At 37.7% G+C, this 22,110-nt stretch overlaps 1 protein-coding gene across 1 annotated transcript in view; it reads left to right on the top strand.

The window, feature by feature from the left end:
* Positions 1-22,110, top strand: part of nr5a2 (nuclear receptor subfamily 5, group A, member 2) — a 73,068-nt gene that overhangs the window by 48,271 nt on the left and 2,687 nt on the right. The window lies entirely within an intron of this gene.

Raw genomic sequence — 22,110 nt, 5'->3', positions numbered from 1 at the left:
TCTAGATCTACTATTGACATCTTGCATTTTTTTTTCTTTTCAGCAATGTAAACAATTTTTGTTTTTTCTAAACTAGATTGATTATTTGTTTGAGAGTTGATATGAGGGAGTGATGAATAAAACCTGAAGCTCAACGTGTGGGTAAAAATGATAGCAGATCAATGAAAGCGTTAACTGGTAGATGGAAAGGAGAGGTGAGCTGTATCGACAACAAATGGGATTTGAAATGATTTTTTTCCTTCTTTGGGGAAGGTGTATGAGTCAGAAGGGATTATTGTTGTTTGTTTTTTTTAAATGCAGACCGAGATTTAAAGCTTCAGAGAGGAATGAAGGAAGTTGCAGGGTAAAGGGTTTGAAAGAAGGTGTAAGAAGGCAAAGAAAGGAGGAAGTTAAAACAAAAACAAGTGGGAATTGAGAATCGGCAGGACTCACCTGCCTAAAGTGATTTGAGTTGAACCAGTTGAGATGAAGAGGACAAGTTTATAAGTGGAAAACAGCGATTAATACAAGATTAAAGGGCAACAAGAAAGAAAATGGGAAACGTGACCTAAAACTAAACGTCTTTTTTAATATCTCAGTTAAGGAAATATTAGAGACATAAATTCTGGAACAAGCGGTCTTTGAAAAACCTACAGAAAAGCTAAATCCTATATTAATCGTATGGATATATTTATTTTTGTGATTTTTTTCTAACATTTAGCTACTTTTTTTAATCTGACTAAAAATTTGAAAATACATTTTCAGTACTTAAGCTAAAGATGTCCAGGTTGTCCCACCTATCAAGGCTTTTCCACGGCACTTGAAGCTAATGCAAATGATCAATGTTTACTTTTCTCTGTCCCGTTTTACTTATTAATGCACTTCATTATCATCAGTCATTTACTTTTTTGCCTCCTCTTGACAAAAAAAATATATATATGAAAAGCAGATATTCACATGTGATTAAGATCTCGTAGGTTTGCATTATGGGAATTTGCAAAGCAATCTTGACTAAATAGGTTTATTAAAAAGGTGTGTGTATGTGCATGCATGAATTTGTTTTGTCAAGTTTCTATATTTATTTATTTTGAGGTGCAGGGATGCTTCTTGGGTTTACCGTCTAAATAATTTGGTAGAAGCATCATCCATAATGAAAGGCCCACCTGAGGGATGTGTATCGCCCCCGGCAGTGCCTGTTCTCTGACGCTGCTCGAGCCCCCCGCAACAGAAAAAAACCGACACAGCCGCCCGCCGCCGCCGTAGAGCTGGCTGAGGGGGTCAGTGCTGGGGAAGGGCACTGGTGGTGGAGTTTAGGGGAGGAGAGGGATTTCAGTGAAGTGATATCATATACATCTGATCAGAGATGTGCATGTGATCAGCTGCAAGAAGGCTGTCTTTTTCCTCCAGAGAGAGGAGGTGCATAATGTGCACGGCAGAGGGAGCGCGTGCATGTGTGGGCTGCACTGTAAAGAGATTAGGAGTTGTAGTATATCAAGCATTTTAACCAGTTTATTCAGAGATAGGGAACCTGATCCTTGCAGTTTCATTGTGGTAATGTGTTCTTAAATATAAAACAATATTAAAATTATTCAAAGACGCGCTGATTAAATCTAAATGTGTACTAAATGTGAGTTAGGGTCAATAATCAAACTTTTTTTTTCTTTATGGCCAACCTAGTATCTTGTATCTGAAAGATTCATTTGAAATCCAGCTGGGAGCTGCCTGAATGGCTAAGCATGTGCATAAATCTGATGGATTCTGTAAAAAAAAATAACGTTTTTATGAAGGTGGATTTTCTGTAAAAGTTTTTTAACCCCAAAAAACAAAAAAAATCTGTTTAACTTTATCCTAAGATCAATTGATGAATTTAAAATTCTGAATTAAAATCCTTCATCTTTATGATGTTAAACTGTCTTTGCTGTAAGCCTCTTATATGGAGAGAAAATAGACTCACCTCCATTTTTGCATGCGTAATATATGATTTGTGCAGAATTTTGGATTTGTCTGTGTGTAATTCTTAATTTATGCTTAACTTTGGATTTATGTGTGCGTTATTATGGATTTTTAGCTCATAAAATATATTTCTTGCAAAAATTACAAAATTCGTAAAAAAAAAATGAAAAAAAAATAATTCATTAATCATTCAATCAATCAGACAAGAACAATATATTTGTATAACACAGTTCATGTACACAGACATTTCAAAGTGTTTTATATTAAACATCAAATTAAACTTTTAATGGAAATATTAAAAGAGTGATCATTAAGGTAAATGTGTAAAGACAGTTTAAGTAAATTAATTTGAAGTAAGCTGAAAGTGTGGATGTAAACTTAGCAATAAAAACCAATCAAATGCAGCTGAGAACTCCTGGGTCTTTAAACTGGATGTAAATAAACTGGTTCAGCTGCTTTAAAGCTTCATTTCCACTGAGCGGTCCGGTACAGTAGAGTGGTACAGTACGGTTCAGTTAATTCATCTCCACTCAGTTAAGCCTTTCTTTTACTGAGCCGTTTGTCTTCATGCTATATGTGTGGTGTAGACCGCTAGTGTCTAGAAAAGAACAATGGAGGTCATCCACCACAGACCAGACCTTACTGTTGTTTGCAGGCATTTTCAATATGGACTCGGGACCCAAAGAGTACACAGGAAGCAGCAGAAACCTGAATGCTTACAAAATAAATGTTAGCTTAAATGAGCGCCATATTGGCACTTTCTTATGCCATCATCACTTGAGTGGCTCCGCCCCAACCGTCCCGCCACTCTTTTCAATGGATCTACAACTTATGTGAGCCCCCAAGAGGTGCTGGTCAGTACTGTTTAATTGGTCCATTTTACAATGGAAACGCTCACAATACTGGACCGGACCGCTCAGTAGGCACGAACCTTAAGGCTTCCCCATGTTGGGTCCAGATGACTGGATCGATCAATTGAGTGTTTTGGCGCAAACACATTCAAAGCTTTCTAAACCTGCAACAGAACTTTAAATTCCGTCATCTGACAGACAAGCAGCCAATGGAAGGACCTCAGATCTGGACTGATGTGGTCTCCTCTTTTGGTACTTGTGAGAAGCTGGACCACAGAGTTCTGAATAGGTTGTAGTTTCCCTGATTGATTGTTTTTGGTAGGGAAGGGTCATGGGCCTTTGTTCTATTCAGTGCAGTGTCTATGTAAGATGTTCAATGATGCATGAAAGCTAGAGTGCAGATAAAGAAGAGATGTTTATGTCAGTAAAATTACTATAAGAACAAAAAAAAACCCTGTGAGTTTGGAATGTTTTCTGTGACTTTCTCATTTATTTCCTGAGGTTTTGTTTGTGTCTTGATCATCTCATTACTCCTCTCTGACTCCCACTTTCTTTCTGTGAGGAGATTCAGTCTCTTCCCTCTGGTGGAGGAGCTTTTAGTTAAGCCAGCTGTCAATAAAGACAGGGATGTAGATGTTAGCTCAGCTGAGTGGAGACACTTGTCATGATCCGTGCCTGTTTGTTTTCAGTTAGACATCCCATTTTTGTGTATAGCTCCTGTCTGTCTCTTCCTGAACCTGTCACTCTCTGCTGAAGGCTTTTAACCTCTATCTCCGAGCAAATGATCTCTATGTGATCATTGATCTTTTAAGTGTTTATGGTACTCAGAGAAATTACAGCACTGGATGTCTGGAGCACTGAACAACCAACAATGAAGAGTTTGAGGTTAGCCTGGGTCAGAGTTCAGTGAAGGATTACTACAAGTCGTTCATTGTCAGGACACTGTTAATGGGACTTTGATTTCCTTTAAAAGACATAAAAGCCTAACATAAAGACTGATAAGTTGCACTGAGTTGGTGATAAAACATTGCTTAGGTGAAGAATAGGTCAACTGTTTAAATTCAAGTAGAGAAAGGGGAAATTAAATCTTCTTTTCCTCCACTTTAAGAAGAACCGACTCCCCTACAGTAACTGAATACAGTTCAAATAGTAAAAAAAGCAATTTTTCCTCAAAAACAAAAGATGAAAGCATCATTTTGAAGTTAAACTTAGTTATTGTGTTGCCTAAAACTGAAACTTATAATTTAAGAAAAAAAGCAAGAATTTATTGGCATTTCCCAAAAAAGCAAAAGAACCCACGGCTGATGCATGACAGATACTTTCCATAAAACAGATGTGGTAACAGAGGTCAGAGAGTGTTCAAACAGCTTTCAGTTAACCCAGCTTAGTGAGTCAGACGCCATCAGACGTAATTGGGTTAGACAGGCACTGCCAGGCCTCGTCAGCCAAGAGGAGAGCCAGAGTACCTGCCAGAGCAGTGCGGGGTCGTAAATGGTCCCAGCGGACAGGGTAGAATTGTGGGCATTATCTTAAATAACGTTCTTTAGCAGGAACAAAGCAAGAGAAATGTATTTTCACTGTGTACAGTTTCTCATTTACTGTCTTGAAAGTTTTTTTTTTTGCATAAAAAGCGGCTTACTTGTGAAAATGTTGAATGCATATCTACTGAACTTCATCAAAGTCATGCAACTCTTGAGCAGTTGGAGTGATTGGTATTGTCAGTACTTTAAAAAAAACTGCAATTAGGACATTGCTTTACCATCACCAATGGATGCCCTTTAAGTGATTAGTGTGTGTGTGAGGCTGGAGTAGAGAGAATCACACCCATCAATCCCTTCAATCCTGCAATCCATCGCTCTTCATCCATTCAGCTCTTCACATCGTCTTTGTCTTATTGTTCTGCCTTTCCTCCTTCCTCTTATTTCTTCACATCCATCTTTGAACACCCCGATCTATCACAGCTCCACCTCCACATCCATCTCCATTGGTTCTCATTCATTTTAGGCTCCATTCATCTTTTACCCCACCTTCCTCTCTACTCCTTTCTAACCATTGAAGCCCTCAATAACATTTTATCTAAACGTGGGCTGTCATCGGTGCAGTAGAGAATAAACATGGCGCAAAAGAAACTTAAGTGAGAGATAATTAACAAAAAAATGCAATGTATTAGAACATTTAAATGTGGAATGCCAACATTTCAGCATCCATTTTGATGAAAATTGTGTTTTAAATATGTTCTTATGGCATTTTTTTTTATATATTTAAAGAAAATTCATCTTAAAATTGCATTTCTGAGTATTTCTTTATTCCAATTGTTGTGAATCAGGCTTTCTTACAGCAGTTTCAACCCAGGTTTCCACATTTTTTTAACACTTTGAGTTTGACTCATATCATTTTGTCTCTTTGTTTGCTGTAAGGGGTCAGGAGGTTATTTGTTTTATATATTTTTTATGGTTTTAAACATGTAAAGCACTCTGTAAGTGCTTTATAAATAAAATTTGAATTGAAAAATAGCTTATTTTTGATGTGGGAAATGCGCTAGGGTTCCCAATCTGCTCAGCAATGTAGGGAAAGTAAAGGGAGGCGGGGTTACTCCATGCTAATGGTCCCGCCCACAACTCAGAGGCACAACTCGGAAACTGCAGTTTTCTTGATAATACCTAAAAACTGCACAATCATAATTAAAAGACCTGTAGGCACAATAGGCTGATCGGAGTGGGTCTTTTGGACACTTTCTCCCATCATTCCTGAGAGTCAACCCCTCTTTGTGTTTTAAAATAAACTCCCCAAACCTCCAACCTCAGACTGTGACACATTTCTCATTAGCATGATTAGCATGTCCTATTCTGAAAGAAGTGCTAAGAAAGGAGAAAAAAAAAATCTTTGTTTTGGAGCAGCAAGGTCAGACACCAATCTGCTGACAACAACACAAACATAACAAATGTGATTAACCTTGATAAAAACACACATTTGCTTTTTCTTCCTTTTTTTCCCTCATCATTTTTTGTCTTTGCGCACAATAACAGACTAAGAAAAAAAAAAAGAAAAGAATAAGAGTAATTCCCAGGCAACTTCGCTCTAATTAAACAAGAGGTTCGGCAGACTACAATCAATGCCCTGATCCCTGGCTGTCCCCCCCCCTTTCCACTCCACCAATACATCTGGCAAATATTCATTTCCCAAAAAGAACTAAATCATTTACAATTCAGCGGGGGATTGATTAACATGAAGACGTAGCTTCGGTTCAATAGTTATGCTCGTTCAAACCTATGCAGGGCTGAAATAATGGAGCATATAACTTGCATTTGATTATTTTGTGACATCTTGCAACTTAATATTCTTGTTTTTGTTTTTTTTTTTCCATTTTAATACAAGACAGCAGACTGGAGCATTATAGTTCGTTTTATAGATCAATACTCAGAATGATGAGCATGCTCCATTAACCTCTAACCCACAGGAAACCTTTAACCCAGTAAGTAATGTGACATTTCCTTCATGCTCTCTGGAAAGATTAAAATGAACAAAAACAACAACAAATTCAAAAGTGACTGAAATCATTTTGATCAGATTAATCTCTACAGAACTTCCATGAAAAGGCAAATAAAACCAATAGGAATAAAACTTTTTTAAAATGATTTTTAATTGTTTTTTATTAGAAAAAACTACTGAGGCTCATATTGTGTGAAGTATATTTTAATATTTCATACTGTATTAAAGGGTCTATCATGCTAAATAAACTTTTTTTAGCTTTTATAATGTTAGTTTCTCTAAAAAAAAAAACCAAAGCGGCATTTTGACCATTCCTCTCTGACCCTGCTGTCTGATCACCAGCCCTCCAAATCCCCAAGAACTACAGACCCCCCACGTTCCTACATATGAATGCCGGAGATCAGCCCCTTCCAAACAAAGTTTGCTCTGCCAGCACCGCCCCCAGGCTAACACACTGCCTTTGCTGAATTAGCTGGGATTGGCAAAATATTTTTACATTTTTGTTTTATTTAAATTTTTTCGTGGGCAAAACGCAGACACGCTGCATAGGTTGACAGCATGAAATGGACGGCACCCACATGGAGCGAAAGGCGGGGCCTCAGAGATCAAGGTTTCGGAAAAGAAGCTAGCGAAATTAACTCACATTTAATTAAAAAATATGTTCTTTCGTCTTCCAAAGGAAATATATTTACATATATATGGAAATAATTTCCTCTGAAATGCTTGGAATACAATGATATAGGCTTTTAAAGTATAATTCAGAGTTTTTTGTTTACTTTTACTGTCTCTACCAGGGACAACGAAAAAAATTAGAATCTGTATTCCATTAAAAGTGCATATATATATATATATATATATATATATACACACACTGTATATATATACCGACACAGGGCAATAAACTATATATATATATATATATATATATATATATATATATATACATATAGTTTCTTGCACTGTGTCGCCTTTTTTTTTGCATGATATGCATTGACCATAAACTGTACTTTATTTGGATAATTGCTTTAGGAATGTACTGTAGTTTGTGGCAAAAAAATAAAACTTTAAAATATGTAAAGTATTTACATCAGAAGAAGGAATTTAAAGACCTAAAAAGTTATCTAGCTTCATATTCTTTCCAACAGAGGATTATACATTAAGCAAAAACCTGATGGGTTTCAGGCTTTAGATTGCTTTGTTATGGCAAATAAATACGCATTCTTTACAAAATTATATTTTTTTCTAAAAGCAAATTCTGAGCCTTATTAAAACGTTCTTTAATATTTTTTTCGTCTTATTTTGACAGAATTATTTCAGATTAAAAAAAAATCAAATTTTGATCAAAAAAATCATTTTCATTTCAATTTCACAATTTTAAAGTATTTTTCTCTGGATTTTCATTGTTTTAGCGGCAACGATGCCACCAAATCACTAGATGTTTACCTTAAAAAAATATTCCAAATATATTTTGTCACAAAGGTGTACAGTACCTGCTATAAAAGACAATATTGCAAGGGACTAGACACAATCACAAATATGTACAAGGCTCAGAAAGTGTTGTCAGTTCTCCAAAAGGCTGTATCTAGTGCTTTCTCATCCCCCAGTGTTGAAGCACAGTGAAGTGCTGTTTAAACGCATGCTGATTGAAAACTACTGGACTTCCTGCTACCTTTCAAACAAATCTTTTTACCCTTCGCATGTTTACTTCAGACATCATTTTGATGCAAGAAACAAGCACTGAAAACTAAAGCTAATGAGACTCTCCCACCTATATAGCCAGGTCCAGCTAATCTTGTTTCAGTGTTTCAACTTTCTTGCTTTTCTTTCATTCCATTTGAAGTAGGTGGTAATCCTGAGATACGTAATTGATGTAATGCATCCTATTTTCTGTCAAATTTAGACAAAAAAAATCTTCCATAAGGCTTGATGGAAGCTCCCACTTTGTAGGGAATTCCATGTAACAAGGCTGCTGCAAAGGCTTTCAGACTTTATCATGCAATAAAAGCTCCAGGTCTCCACTAATACCTGGCAGTGCTGCAGAGTGTTGTCATTGAGCAGCAGTTGCAATGAATTGTGGTTGTGGCGAAATGCTGTGGATTCACCTTTCATAGCCTCTTTTGGTGACACTCCTATATCCTGAACAATCTTTTTTTTTTTTTTTCAAGAAAATAAGATTTACATAATTATTCTGCTTTTAGTCACTGATGTATACATTAATTATGCTGACAGCTAAACTCCCAAAAGACTATGTTATCATGTGAAAATTTCAATGTTTTATATGGAAAGTAATGTTTACTGACAGTTCAACTACAGCACGACTTATTCATTTCAATCACATTTTAAAATGTAAGCTAATAAAAAGCAAATGTAGTACTTTTTTCAAAATAAATGTGCAAGGAAAAACATCTGTTGCTGTAATCGTCTGAAATTCTACTAAAAGATTAAGATGCATTACTAACTATGCTTTTAAAACATTAAGAATAATTACTGCTTTGAGTGAGAGTTCAAAGTAATCCATTGTAACCAGCACATGAAAGTCAACCTCGTTTTTAAAAAGTTTGTCAGAGTTTCCAAGTTGGATGAACTATTCCATCTACAAATATTTTCAAAAATATGTACTTTTTTAATAGCAAAAAGTTTTAGGTATCCTAAGAATTGTTTTAAAAGGAAAATAAAAATAAATGCTGCAATATGAGAGGGCACCACATGAGAAATTGGAAATAATATGACTCTATACATGTCAAACTGCATTCCTCTAAATTTATTTAATTGGACACCAGCCCTCACTGGAGTTTGACATCATTTGGTTTCCTTTGCTCAAACTTGAAAAAAATGTTTTTTTCAAAATAAAAAATAATTTAAAGACCCATAATAATACTGGACTGTCACCATCCGGTGGTGAAAATCTTTCTGCAGGTTTTTTCTTTCACAGCTTTATTTGATGTATGAAAGACTGAAAGATGTTATGGAATTCCGATTGAGCACAAACTGCAATTAATAATTTCTCCTTGATGATCAATTTTCAAATGATTGACTCTTCCTTGAATAAAAAAAAAACTATACCTGCATTTGCGTCACAAACAAATCCAAGTCCACGATTGGTCCAAGTTCAACTACTTTAAGTTTTTAGCACACTTTCAGTGGCTGCACATTTTGTACTTAGGGACTTAAAAACTTGTGTAGTGATGCATGAACATGAGTGTTTTGAAAGTGGAAGCCTAAAGTACATATAAATGCGTGTTTACACAGACTTTTTATTGGAAGTGGTTGGAAAGGCCTGTGTGAACGTAGCATAAGACATATGAGTGCAGCATCATGGCAGCAACTTAACACTTAGCTAAACTCCTACCCCACATCCCCATACTCCTAACAATCCCACTGGTTTATTTATCAATTTATATTTATTTTTGACTTTGGTCAAAGCCTCTACCCCTTTCCTCCACCTACTATAAACTCCCACAGGGGGTGTTTTAAAGCAGAAAGGCTATAGAGAATCTGTTACTCTCTACCTCTGTCCTCCTGCCTTTTTCTCATCTTGCTCTCCCTCGGTCTTATTACAGGCTGTCAGTTTATTATAAAACATTAGGAAAGTAGAGGGACACTCGCAGTTACTGTCCTATCGATCGGCAAGGATAGATTCTGTGATTTAGAGTCGGCCTCTGTTCACGATCTACACTTTCTCGGCCTCCTATTAAGGCAACAGTGCTTTGCTTTGGCTATTGATGCCTCAACATTAACAGTTACAAGATACTACAGAAAATCAATGCTCAACTTTTATTACAGGCTGCATAACGCACGGCACCTCACACCAGAGGGTGCTTAGCAGTCAAAGGGAGGTCCGGATGGCCCGTGTGGTCCGCAAGAGTTTCTGTATTAACATCTGTCATAGGTGCAGCTTATGGGGTTTCAGGGCCAGCTGAGGGAATACATTTCCACTGTACTCCATGCTTCAGATATAGAATTATTTGTAAGTGATTAAGAAACTTTAATATTTTCCTTTGTCTTGTATTACTATTTTAAAGAAAAATAAAAATTAGAAAATAAGAAAAACATATTTTTTTAAGTTAAAATAGAATGGAAAATGTAAAAAAATACACTTTTTTTTCTTTTACATGTCCTAAGTCCTACTTTGTTTAGGAAATGCTGTAAATCTAAAAAAATGTACTTTTTTCATTGATGTTTTCCATATCACCCCAGGTTATTCATTTGTTCTTATTTAGAAGGGTGAGAGGGCTGTAGTTATCGATCCTCTCAGTCACCAGCACCAACCATCCATCCATCACAGACATCAACCCGGATGTGTGTGTTGTATCAGAGAATTTAAACTCAGGATCGGGAGCATCCACTGCGGCTCAGGCTTCTTAAACATTTATGAGGGACTGCCGAGCAGCAGTAAGGCAGCCCTTATGGGACAAACAGCCCCCAGTTCTGTACTTTCAGTCCCAATCAGTTGAGCTCACGTTCATTACGCACACCTTTCAGCTGAACGGCGGCAACTGGTTTTTCTCCCCCGTTTTGTGATCGCCGGGCTGCCCACCGCTGGGGCGGCCTTTCGTGCTTGTTTACGTGACTGTGTGTTTAGGGGGAAGACAGGCGAGCACTGATGTGCTTCTGTGTATGCGTATGAACAAGAGAGGGTCCCAGTGGACGGAGCTTGAGGTTATCATTATGTGTTGGTTGGCTGCAATGCTAATGCTAATGTGTTCTCAGTGGCTGTAGCTCAGGTCCCAGCGCTGTGCTTGCAGGGCTGCTAGTCCATTCCAATTAAAGACAGAGGGATGTTGGTTTTGTGGTTGGCAGGACAGGCCTGGACTGTTGGGGCCCTGTGGAGATCAGGTTCGTATTAGTAAAGGAAAACAAATGCGGCTAGAAAATTGTGCAAAGATTTAAGTATAACTGAGAATTCACTCTTGATTTGACATCTTGTATGTATATATATTTTAATACATATTAATATAATCTAGAATGCAGATTTTATTTATTTTAACTTCTTCTGAATCCTTAGCAAAAAGTAGCACACATGAGGTTAATTTTATTTATTATACTTTACAATAAGTATAGCTAGTATACTATAAACTATGTATGTGTAGCATAGGAAGTAACTGAATACTTCTTCAGTCTAAACAGGAACATTTTAAGTTTACAACATATAAATAGTATATAAAAATTAAGATTCAAGCCTCACTTTTTGAATAGGTGAAACATAATCATAGTACACTTAATTAAACTACTTTTGCTAAGGTAATGTCATTTTAAAGCCTTAAACTGGCTGCTTTCAAAATGTAAAAGTGAATACATTTAAGAGCATTTAAGTAATATTGCTATATTTATTTAAAAAAAGCAAAAGATTACTTAAAAGATCTAATATGGATCATAACATTCCAAAGAATTGTGTGTTTTCTATCTTCCAGTAAATAACCAAAGCTCTTACTTCACACTGGGACTGCCAAAATAAAGGATTTTGAGACCACACATTGCACATTTCAATCCCCGGATCTAAATATATAATATATATATTTATATATACATTTATTAATCCTAAAAGTAAAGAAAGCAAAGCCTCAAAATAATCAAAAATCATAGTACAAACACATTTACTGTCAGGGAATGTAGCCGTCCTGTTTTTATCAGATAAGGTACCTTTGTCAGATTGTGATTTTGACTACAACATTAAAAATATCACAGCGAAATCTCAATTCTCTTTTGTTTAAGAGTCCAAAACGCAACTTTTTCAACTGATTGCAGGTCAAATGTTCACAAATACAAATACAAAAATCAGATGGAGCATGAGGTTCACCCAACAGTTCTGTCAATCATTTGCAGAATTGTAAAAGTTCTCAACTCCTACAGCCTGCACTTTAGCGGAACTTGTGTTTGTCTTCCCTGTATGTCGTTAATGATGTGACATCTGACGATAAAACGATCAAGTATAATAAAAGATGACACAAAAATGTAGAAAAAGCATTAAAAACTAACATTAACTGTTTATAAATGTTCTGCATTTTAGGACTTTTGTTGAATTCTTCTTCCTGGCTTCACCTTTGAGTCTAACTCATTGTTGGGAAAGATGCTGAGTGGACTAAGGCTAATAATAAGCATCTACATTTTTGCAGCAGTCTGATATTACAGAATGGAGCTCACTGGCATGACAGCACTCCCTGGTATGTGGATTGTCAGCCATTGTGTCCCTGTGTGATTATGTATAGTGGAGAGGTATGTGCTTAAACTGTGGTAAGCTATCTGGTGGTCAGGTGGCCGCTATAAGACTATACACCCTTTGCTCTTTGAGCTTCGTGTGTGTGCACGTTTCATGCATGTGTGTGTGAGAGCCTGCGTGCCTCTGCACAGTGTGGCTGCAACTCACTTCTGGCAATGCAGAAAGCTTTACAGCGACGACTGCACGCATGCTGCTTGTGTGTGGACGTGTAACCAGAGACAGTGACTGAATATTTGGGAGCACAGATGACCCAACAGTTGCCGTCCCTTGTGCAGCTCTTTCTCCTCCACACACGCACCTTTTTTGTCTCTTCATTCTTGTCTGGAAGGATATTTTAAGCAACAAAGCTTAAGTTTACTGCACACACTCTGACAAAGCTAATTTGGCGTTGCATCTTAATTTTTTCATCGTTATCTTAAAGAAATGAGTACAAAAGTAAAGATACTTATTTGAGCTTTTGAAAATGTCCTCAGAGTAAATTGCTGTGCTTTGGTGCCACCTGGCACTGATCTCCAGAGCTGCCCCTGGCATCACGCTGGAGGCCTATTAAACTCTACAGTACTCAGACAAAAATCTTGTAATACAGACATAAAAATAAAGCAGAAAAATGAACCTGAAGTGAGTCACTCTGTTAACAGTAACTCATTCACAGACTTTTTACATGCAAACTGAACGAGGCTGACACCAACCACACAAGTGTTGATTTTCCCCCATATTCTTATTAGTTCTGTGGTGGAAAGGAGAACATTTCCTGGAAAAGGCATCATCCCACAAAACCCAAAGGAAGAGATTTTTGAGGACTTTCAGGATTTTCTTGTTCTCTCCTCCACATTCTGACCTTTATGGAAATTTCCTTTTGCGCTGACAAACAGGGTCAAATGAAATGAACAACACGTTTTGTCTTCCAACATTCACCTAATAAAAAATGAGACTCTCTTTCTCTTACATGCTCATTGTTTTCTTTAAAAAGCATATCTTTGTGAATTATCCATAAAATGACACACTTTTTATTTCCTTAAAGACACAATCCAACTATATATATTTTTTCAGTTGTAAAATTGTTCCCAGTGTTCTTTTAATAACGATAAAGCAGTTTTTAACCAAGATAAAACAACTGCTGTTGTTTTTTTAGGACATATTTTCTACAGCGTTGTAAAACCACATTAGAAATTCTACTCTGGTTTACGGGCGGGACTTTTGGCACAGAAGTTAGCTGCGCTAATTTCCCAGCATTCCTTTGTCGACACTCTACCTCCAATGAAAATGTAGTTTTTTGTGCTTTTAACATGTTCTTGTGACATTAATCTGATGATGAAGGACATGTAGGAAGAAAATATAGCTCAAAATTGCACTTTAGGGTACTTTTTTTATTTAAATTGTTGTAAATCCGCAGAAAAAATACTGTGAAAAATACGGTATTTGTGATGTAGAAGGGAAGGGCAGGCCACAAGCTTCCTGCTTCATTATCCTCATCCGAGCTAGCATCTGGCTCAAAACTGAACGGCCATTTTTGTTGATGTTAGTATGAGGGGCTGTAAGCTAGCAGGAGAGCATGTAAACGGAGAGCTCTCAACAACGGGGAAGGGGAGGCAAGGAGGTTGCTCTGCGTCGATGGTCCCACCCACAACTCAGAGGTGAAAATCCAATGAGCTACCACCACTCTGCAGAAACTATGTCTTAGAAAACAACTGCCTAATCACAATTAAAAGACCACTGGGAATGCTTTTAAAACACATCAAAAGATTGATCAGAGTGGGTCTTTAAATTTTGAATTTTAATGCAACAAGTTTGTAAAAAGTAGACACAAACAAAACCATCAAGTTCATAAATCAAATCGGCCTTCGAGGCAGCATGAAAAGATGTTTCATGACTGGATGTAGAAGAAAAGAAGGGGAGGAGCTTTGACCATTCAATACCTAATAATAAATTAAGCTTTAATTTGCACCTTAGAAGGAAAACTCAAAAACCGCACAAGGACAGACACACTTTGGAGTAGAAAGAAATGAAAAGAAGGTGTGTACTGCATTTGGCTCAATGTTTTCTTTAGTCAGCACTGTACCTGCTGGATTCCATCATCAAATGAGAATGAAGCACAAAAAACAAGAGGGATGAGAAGAAGGTGTGAAAAAAAAGAGCAAGAAAAGGTGTGAGATACAAGGAGGAGGAGGAGGAGGGTGACGCTATGGATTAACTGTCTTTCGTGCTGAAAATATACATCCCCCGGCGCTTGACACTGAATTATTAATTCAAATTTGTCAAAAAAAGAATGAGAGAAATCTATTGACAGGGACACGGGCCCTTTAATGGTCTCATTAAAGTGGAGGCTTCCCACACCGAGCACCTTCTGCGCTGCTGCAGGAGTTTTTGGGGCAGTGGAGGGTTGTAGGGGGCGTACTTGACCCCCCCAATGATTTTCTGTCACTTTATCATAAACAAGAAAGGTTGACATGCTCCTCCACTCCTCAACCCCCCCTCCTAGCACCACCACCACCAAACAAACCCTGCGTGTAATTAGCCGACGGGTGCAAAAGTGCGCTGAATGCAAATGAAGATCCTGTGCAATGCTTTGATATGGACAGAAACAGCAACAGCACACACACATTACAGGTGCCGGCTTGAACTGCTACTGACAGGTACAAGTGTTTTACACAATAAAATGGAGGAAGAGGAGAAAACTCTCAGGTTTAAGTATTGACATCCATCAAAATTGACTGATTCTTCCGTTTTGATGCTCCTTATCTTTTTCTCCAAAGCATTGGTACATGTCAGTCAAGAGTTAGCATCATTAGCTCCGTGCGTGGCTGGGAGCTGTTTTAGGAGGGTGGAATTAGGGATTAATCTGGGCTCTATTAAGGGGGTTGGAGAGCAGAGGCCCGCGCACCATTCAGGACGAAGCCAGCTCATTGAAAGACTTTCAGTTCCGCCTCCAGGGGGGCTGACGCAGGGGGCAGTAAGAGGTGGAGGTGGGGAGGACCAAAGGGACGCAGAGGGCTAAGCACTGGGTTCATTGCTGATTCAAGTCTCTCAACATCCCTTTGGCAAATGGATTTTCATAATGCTGAGACAATAAGATTTTTTTTCCCAGCGTTACGTTTTTTTTTTACTCCGGTTAATCTGCAGCATGTCAGATTATTTTCATCATTTATTTCCTTAAATATTTTTTTAACTCGATTAGCTAAACAAAAACCAATAACTTACCTTTTAATGTAAATATGTGTACAATATTTGTACAAACTTGTTTTGAACATAACATGGAAAATTTCTAGAGTGCATCATCTAATGCACAGACATCTGAAACCCTTTAATATTTATTCCCATTCTCATTAACCTCTTTGGCTGTACCCATCCGTTTAAACCTTCACAAAAGCAACCACTAACTGGATCCACTAATTCAGGGTGTACATTTGCTTTCACCTCAACGTAATTCCCGAGTTCCTTCCAGCCAGCATAGGCAATGAGAGAGGCTTGGATCCTTCTTGCTCCAAGCACCTTTTCTGTTGTTTATTTTATAGGACCTAAGGCGCATTTCTTCCCTTCTGAGTGCGCCTCGACCTCCCTCTACCTCCCCACTGAACACATCGACCCATCCTTGGGCGACAGAGCTCAACCAGCCGCTACCTGTTTAGCTTAACAACAATAGCCACGTTGTCAGTAAAGGTTTAAATCTGACTTAATATATCCCCAACTGGACTACCTGCATAATTCTCTTTCATAGACGCTTGGAATTCGGCCCCCACAGACACTGAAGTCGGGGAGTGATGGACTGCACCAGCAAATTGAGCCTTAATGCTTTTATTCTGACATTTTGGCAGTGACCTGTCCCTAACCACAGCCTGTTATCAAGAACTGGGAGAAACATGCGATTAACCACTGGCAGGTAGTACAGAGATTTGGCCTCTGGACATCGAGCACTATGTTAGCTTGGGGGCATGGTTACTGTATGTAACCGTGTTTTTGTGTAAGACAGTTGGGCTTTGAAACTAGAGGACTCAGATCAGAGTTTCTACCCTAACCTCTAACCCTTTATGCTTTTTCCTTAAAGAAAATTCTTGACAGGTGATATTGTCAAAAGCGATGTTCTCAGATGTAGCATTCAGTTTGGTTAAACTCAACATAAGCCCAATTCATGCACGGCAGGGATGCAGCAGTGCATTGTGGTTAGTATCGACAACCAGCTAGAATGTAAAAATTAAAAAAAAATTAAAAATAACCAGTCTCAGGGCTGACATTTACAGAAAACAAACAAAGCAGAAATTAACAAATGTCTTATTAATTGAAAACACCTAATTTTGGTTTTAATGTAATAACAAAAAATGTACATTTTAGAAAGAGAAATAGTAAATACATATTGAAAATTATCTGTTTGGTTTTTTTTTACATATTTGTGTTTTTGACAACATTTCACTACTTTCACAATTTCCCCTTCCTTGTTTAAAAATGCCTTAAAAATGAAACACTGGATAAATTAACAAAAGTTCTATAATTTGGTATTTTGAAAATGATTAGTTTGTATCAAAGAAACTGATTTAATTGATGCTAACTCAATTAAGAAATGCAATTTGTTGTAAACTAATAATTCTGAATGTAACACATTACAGAACTTTCATTGCTTCACTTTTTCAGTGTAAGTTAAACAGTAGCAGATAAATCAAAAACTTTTTAAACTCAGTGATGCCTCACTTATAATCTTTGATAGATTTTTATACATATTTTTGGTTGGATATCCTGTTAGGCTTTGATGTATTCAGTTTCAAAAATCCCTTAATAAATCTCAGAAACCAAACAACTTGAGTCTAATATCCTTTTTTTTTTCCTTCTTTAATGGAGAGGCATTGTATCAGGAAAAAAGGGAATTCCCCATGTGGGACTTGCAGGAAAAACAGGGAAGCTGAAAGCTCCAGGGAGCAGAAAAAACATTTTCTGGAGAGCACAAGAGTGATAAGGACTGGAACACTAATAGGGAAGCAGAGCCCACTTAAGTGAAAGAGAGAAAAAAAAAAAAGAAAAACCTTCGACACTTCCATGTGAAATGTTGTCTGTAAAGTATTGATGGTGTGAGTGTAGCTGTAACGCTCCTCATGACTTTATGATGCTGTGAGGTTTTGGGGAAAAGGACCACTGCTTTGCTCAAACTGAAAGCCTTGCTTGTGTATTGTTGGAGTGGAAAATACAGCGACTCTGATAAACCCTGGTTTAGGTGGCACCAACGGCCACATGGACATTGCTCCTTGCCCCGTGGCCGATGTTTACTTTGGCTGGGCCCACTGCCCTCCTTTCTTCCCTTCTTTTTCTCTGTTTTTTGAAATACTTTTGTCTTGTTGAATGAGTTCATTGAGTTCTCTCTGTCCCTCCACATATTGGAGATAAGAATAATGAGGTAAAAAGTAGCTGTGGATGGTGTCTACTTGATAACAATAAAGAGAACTCAGCCTGGACACAGGTTCAATCCCTCGGCCTTTGAAGCACCGCTGCCGTAGTAAAAGTTGCTCCGGCTTTAACAGGGTCATATAAATGCCCATTAAACTCTCCTATTGGAAGAGCCGAGCACCTAATACCCCGCCCTCGCAGGAAGTAACAAGTTTGTCTTCCACTCACGTTTAATTGACCGAGTTTACTGACAGCGGCTTACTCAGTAACAGTTTATGACTCGGGAGTTTTATGTGTTGTTTCTGGACCCAGCAGAAAAACACATGTTTGGGAACTTTGAAAGAGTGTGCATTGGCAGCACATGACTGAGAAGGTTATCGATTGGGCCGGTTAAAGAGTAATGGGGAAGACGGTGGGGTTGTTTTGTCATGGATTGGTTGTTGTTCTCTGTTAAGAGGGAAGGACTGGAAGCAGATGATCATTTAATGAAGAGATGTTGAAAATAAATGTAAAGCATGACTTATTTTTAACCTGCCTTTAAAATTCATATACAATAAAAAATATTAAACATTCAAGATTTTAAGTACTGTGTTTTTCTGAGTATAAGTCGAGTTGCTGGTGGGCCAGGGCTGCGACTTATACTCAGGAGCAACTCATAGAGTGTGTATGTATATATATATATATATATATATATATATATATATCTTGAGACTTCTACTCCAGTGCAACTTACAGCTGGAAAATCAATCAATAAAAATCAATAAAATTTTGGGGAAATTTTACAAAATTTGAATTTCAGTTATTCTTAAAGAATCTACAGCAAAGTTTTCCTCTTTCTAAATATTGGAGCTCACAAAAGATAGTGAACTATGACATCAGTTAATGAGTTTTAAAAATAAAAATTCACATTACATTGTTCCCTCCATGAAGCATCTCTGGATTTGGAGTACAATAAAGCATCCAGCATTTGCCTGAATGGATGTGTGGTGTGTCTGAATGCGGCGTGTTAGCGTCCCTGGAGCAGGTTGATTGTAAGGGTTGTGAAAGCGCGTAAAAGCACATGCAGAGACACACATACACAGCAGATCCAGTCTAATTAAAAAGCACAGCAGAGATTTCAGGGGTTCAGCATAAGAGAGTGTGTGTCTGTGTGTGTGCGTTTTTGCGTTAGGTCGCTGGCTTCAGCCTGATCGGCCGTCAAATGAAACAATGTATTCTGCGGTACCTCAGGGTTTCCATGAGAGTATTCGGACGCGGCAACTGTGGCTGTTTTATGTAGAAAAAAAAAAAAAAGTTGATAATTAGTCCCAGAGTGACTGAAGGATGAGATAAGGAGAAGGAGGAGGGGAAAAGGAGGGCACTGAAGGCAGAGGAGAAAGTGCTTAACACATTTAATACTTATTCCTGACACTGTCTGGGAATTATCGATTGGTTGTTTATGTTTGTTTATTTGTGTTTCACCCTTTTCTATGTCTTTGTCTTTTCATCTCTTCATTCTGATTTTAATTAATCGTAAACTGAGTCAGCACACTAAATTCTAGCTCTTGTTTTTGCTAATTCATTTTCACTATTGGGAGGTGACATTAAAGTCCCACTACAACTTTATTTTTTTCGATTGTAAAATCGTTCCCAGTGGTCTTTTGGTTATGATTATGCTGTTTATAGCAGAAATCAAAAATACTTTTTAAAACGTGTTTTCTGCAGGGCAGCAGGAGCTAGAAATTTGCTTTTGGTTTTGGGGGCGGGACTATTTGCGCAGAAGTTAGCCTCACTGATTTCCCAGCTTCCTTTTGTTTATACACTCTCCCCCTTGTGACAAGCACCACAAGCCCAAGAAACGTACATAGATCTATTTGTCTGCAAGTGAAGGATTTAGACTTGGAGCAGAGAAAGGGAGACTTTGGTCCACCCATGGGAGTAGTCATAAACTGAGCTTTTTCAAACTTCTGGTTTTCATTTGCTCCTGATTCATCTCCATTTAAATAAAAAAAATACTCAGAAATGCCGTTTTAATCTTAGATTATTTTACACATCCCCTCTATTAAAGAAAAAGGTTAAAACACCAAAATACAATTTAACTGAAGTTTTTTTTTTTTTTCTTTTTGGGAGAAGCTCTAGCAATTAAAATGTCTGTATGTCTGACTTGGGGGTAGACATTCATTCTCTCACCCCCAACATCCACACCATTGAAACTCCACACAATTATAAAGCAGAAGCAAACAAAAATGTCTCTGAGAAACCGTGGCAACACTTTTACACAAGTTGGCATTGACCAAGGCTCACCTCGCCATGTTTCTGCTGATGTGATAAATTAGACACAAAAGAGGCTTCAGCATCTCTGAACAGATCTAATTACTCTTTAATAACAAGCCTGTCAGAAATAAAATAATTATTTTTGCATGCTTGAACTTTTTTCCATTTTTTATTTATTTATTTTGTATTTTTTGTGGAGTTTTATATAATTTGTTTTTATTTTGTAAATTGTAGATTTTTGCAAACCATTATGTTTGGGGGCAGTCACAGCATTTGGAGGAGCACTGCCTCCCTCCTGCTTATGCCTATAATCGGCCTTGGCTAAAGATCTTCTTTTAAAAAGCCTTTTAGAATTATTTCACCAGACTTTTGTTTTCAAAAAGAGACAAGTATTACAAATTCACTGTTCTTAGAACTTTCAAAGAAAAAAAGGGTGATTTCCAGGGACTATATTTATTCAAAAATAATTCTCAGATTTTGTTTTCTTTACAAATCTATTTAAATATTTTTGTAAATTTTCTAGAAACCTAGAAGTTTTTTTCTAAGTATTTTTTTTCACATTAACAAAAGGTAACAACCCTCAGTACCCCCCATGTTGACCTGTGTAGGATGTCTGTGGTGGAACGCTGGAAGCACACTGCGCTGGGTTAGCTTATGTAAGACATGCAACCGCTTCTCTGAGGGATTGGCTGTGTGAGAGGCGGTTCAGAAGTGTGATGCGGGGTCGGACAGCTGAGTGGCGAAAGGAAAAAGCCCGTGTCATTTTTGTTTGGAGCTTCCTTTGTCACAGGCCACGGCCCTCCCCCGCCCAAAGTTGCCCTCCATTTGCCCTTATTTAGCCCCTCTACATGTCACGCAGAGGTCAGAGCTCACACAGAATAAGCAACACAGGAGCAGACAGACAGGCACATGCAGATTGTAACAGCATGGTAGAGTGCATCATAGATGGAAGTGCCTTGAAGGACCTGCTTCTCATTCTCTAGACCTCATTAGCTACTGATTTATCTCCCCCTCCTCCTTCCTCCTAACGCTCTCGGTGGGTGGATAGGTTGCATGCATGTGTGGGAAGGTGGTACTGTATGAAAAGAATAAAATGTTAAACGTATGTCTATAAATGTGCTGAGGTGATGCGAGAGAGTTGAGACATTTAGGTTTGTCTGTGCCAAGTATGCACAGAGACTGTCCCACAGAATAACCCCTCGGTGAACAAACTCAACCTGGGGTCAAACAGATTAATAAAAGATCTCACACACACAATCGAGCCCAGAGCCGCTTCCCGATTAAATATTCCACAGCCCTGCTCTTGATAATCATGACATGTACACAAAGTGCTCTGGTTCGCCATTATCCATTTAGCAAATTTTTGTCTTGTCTTGCACTAATCTCCTGAAACCCCCAGCGAGCTTGTTATTGCCAAGGAAAAGTGCTTATAGCTGTGCAGAAAGGTGGGGTGTTAAAAAAATCATAATATTCCGTTGCATAAGGAATTAGTAATAAAAAAAGAGTTCAAAGTTTTTCCCCATGTTTGATATTCTGAGAAAACTTTTTTTTTTCTCTTTTATTAAATGTTTAGGCATTAAAAGACAAAAAGTGTGAGGTAAAGAGTAGTTGTTGTTGTTCCTACGACTACAGTTGTGCCCCATATATTTCACTGAGTCCTGGGGAATTGGGCTCTCAAGAGAGAAAAAAAAAAAAGCTCCTTGTCTTCACTCAATTCCCTGTACTGTGTCGTCTCAAGAGACTATTCTTTATCTCATCATGCAATATGTTTTGAGTTAAGTGAAAATTAGCCAGATCCAAGGAAGTCATCTTGTATTGCCGTTGTCCCCTGATAAATCCGAACACCAATTATTCTACCTGAAACACGAACAATAAAAAACTGAAGGTGGTTTAGCCTTAGAACTTGAAATGTTTTTTTCTCGATAATAAGGGGTGCTTTGTTTGAAGCTTGGACCTTTTTTTTTGTTTTTTTGAGAGCAACTCTTACAAAAAAAAAAAAAA

Source organism: Oryzias melastigma, linkage group LG4, assembly GCF_002922805.2.
Source record: "Oryzias melastigma strain HK-1 linkage group LG4, ASM292280v2, whole genome shotgun sequence".
Taxonomy (NCBI): Eukaryota; Metazoa; Chordata; class Actinopteri; order Beloniformes; family Adrianichthyidae; genus Oryzias; species Oryzias melastigma.
This window is presented reverse-complemented; position numbering and strand designations above follow the sequence as displayed.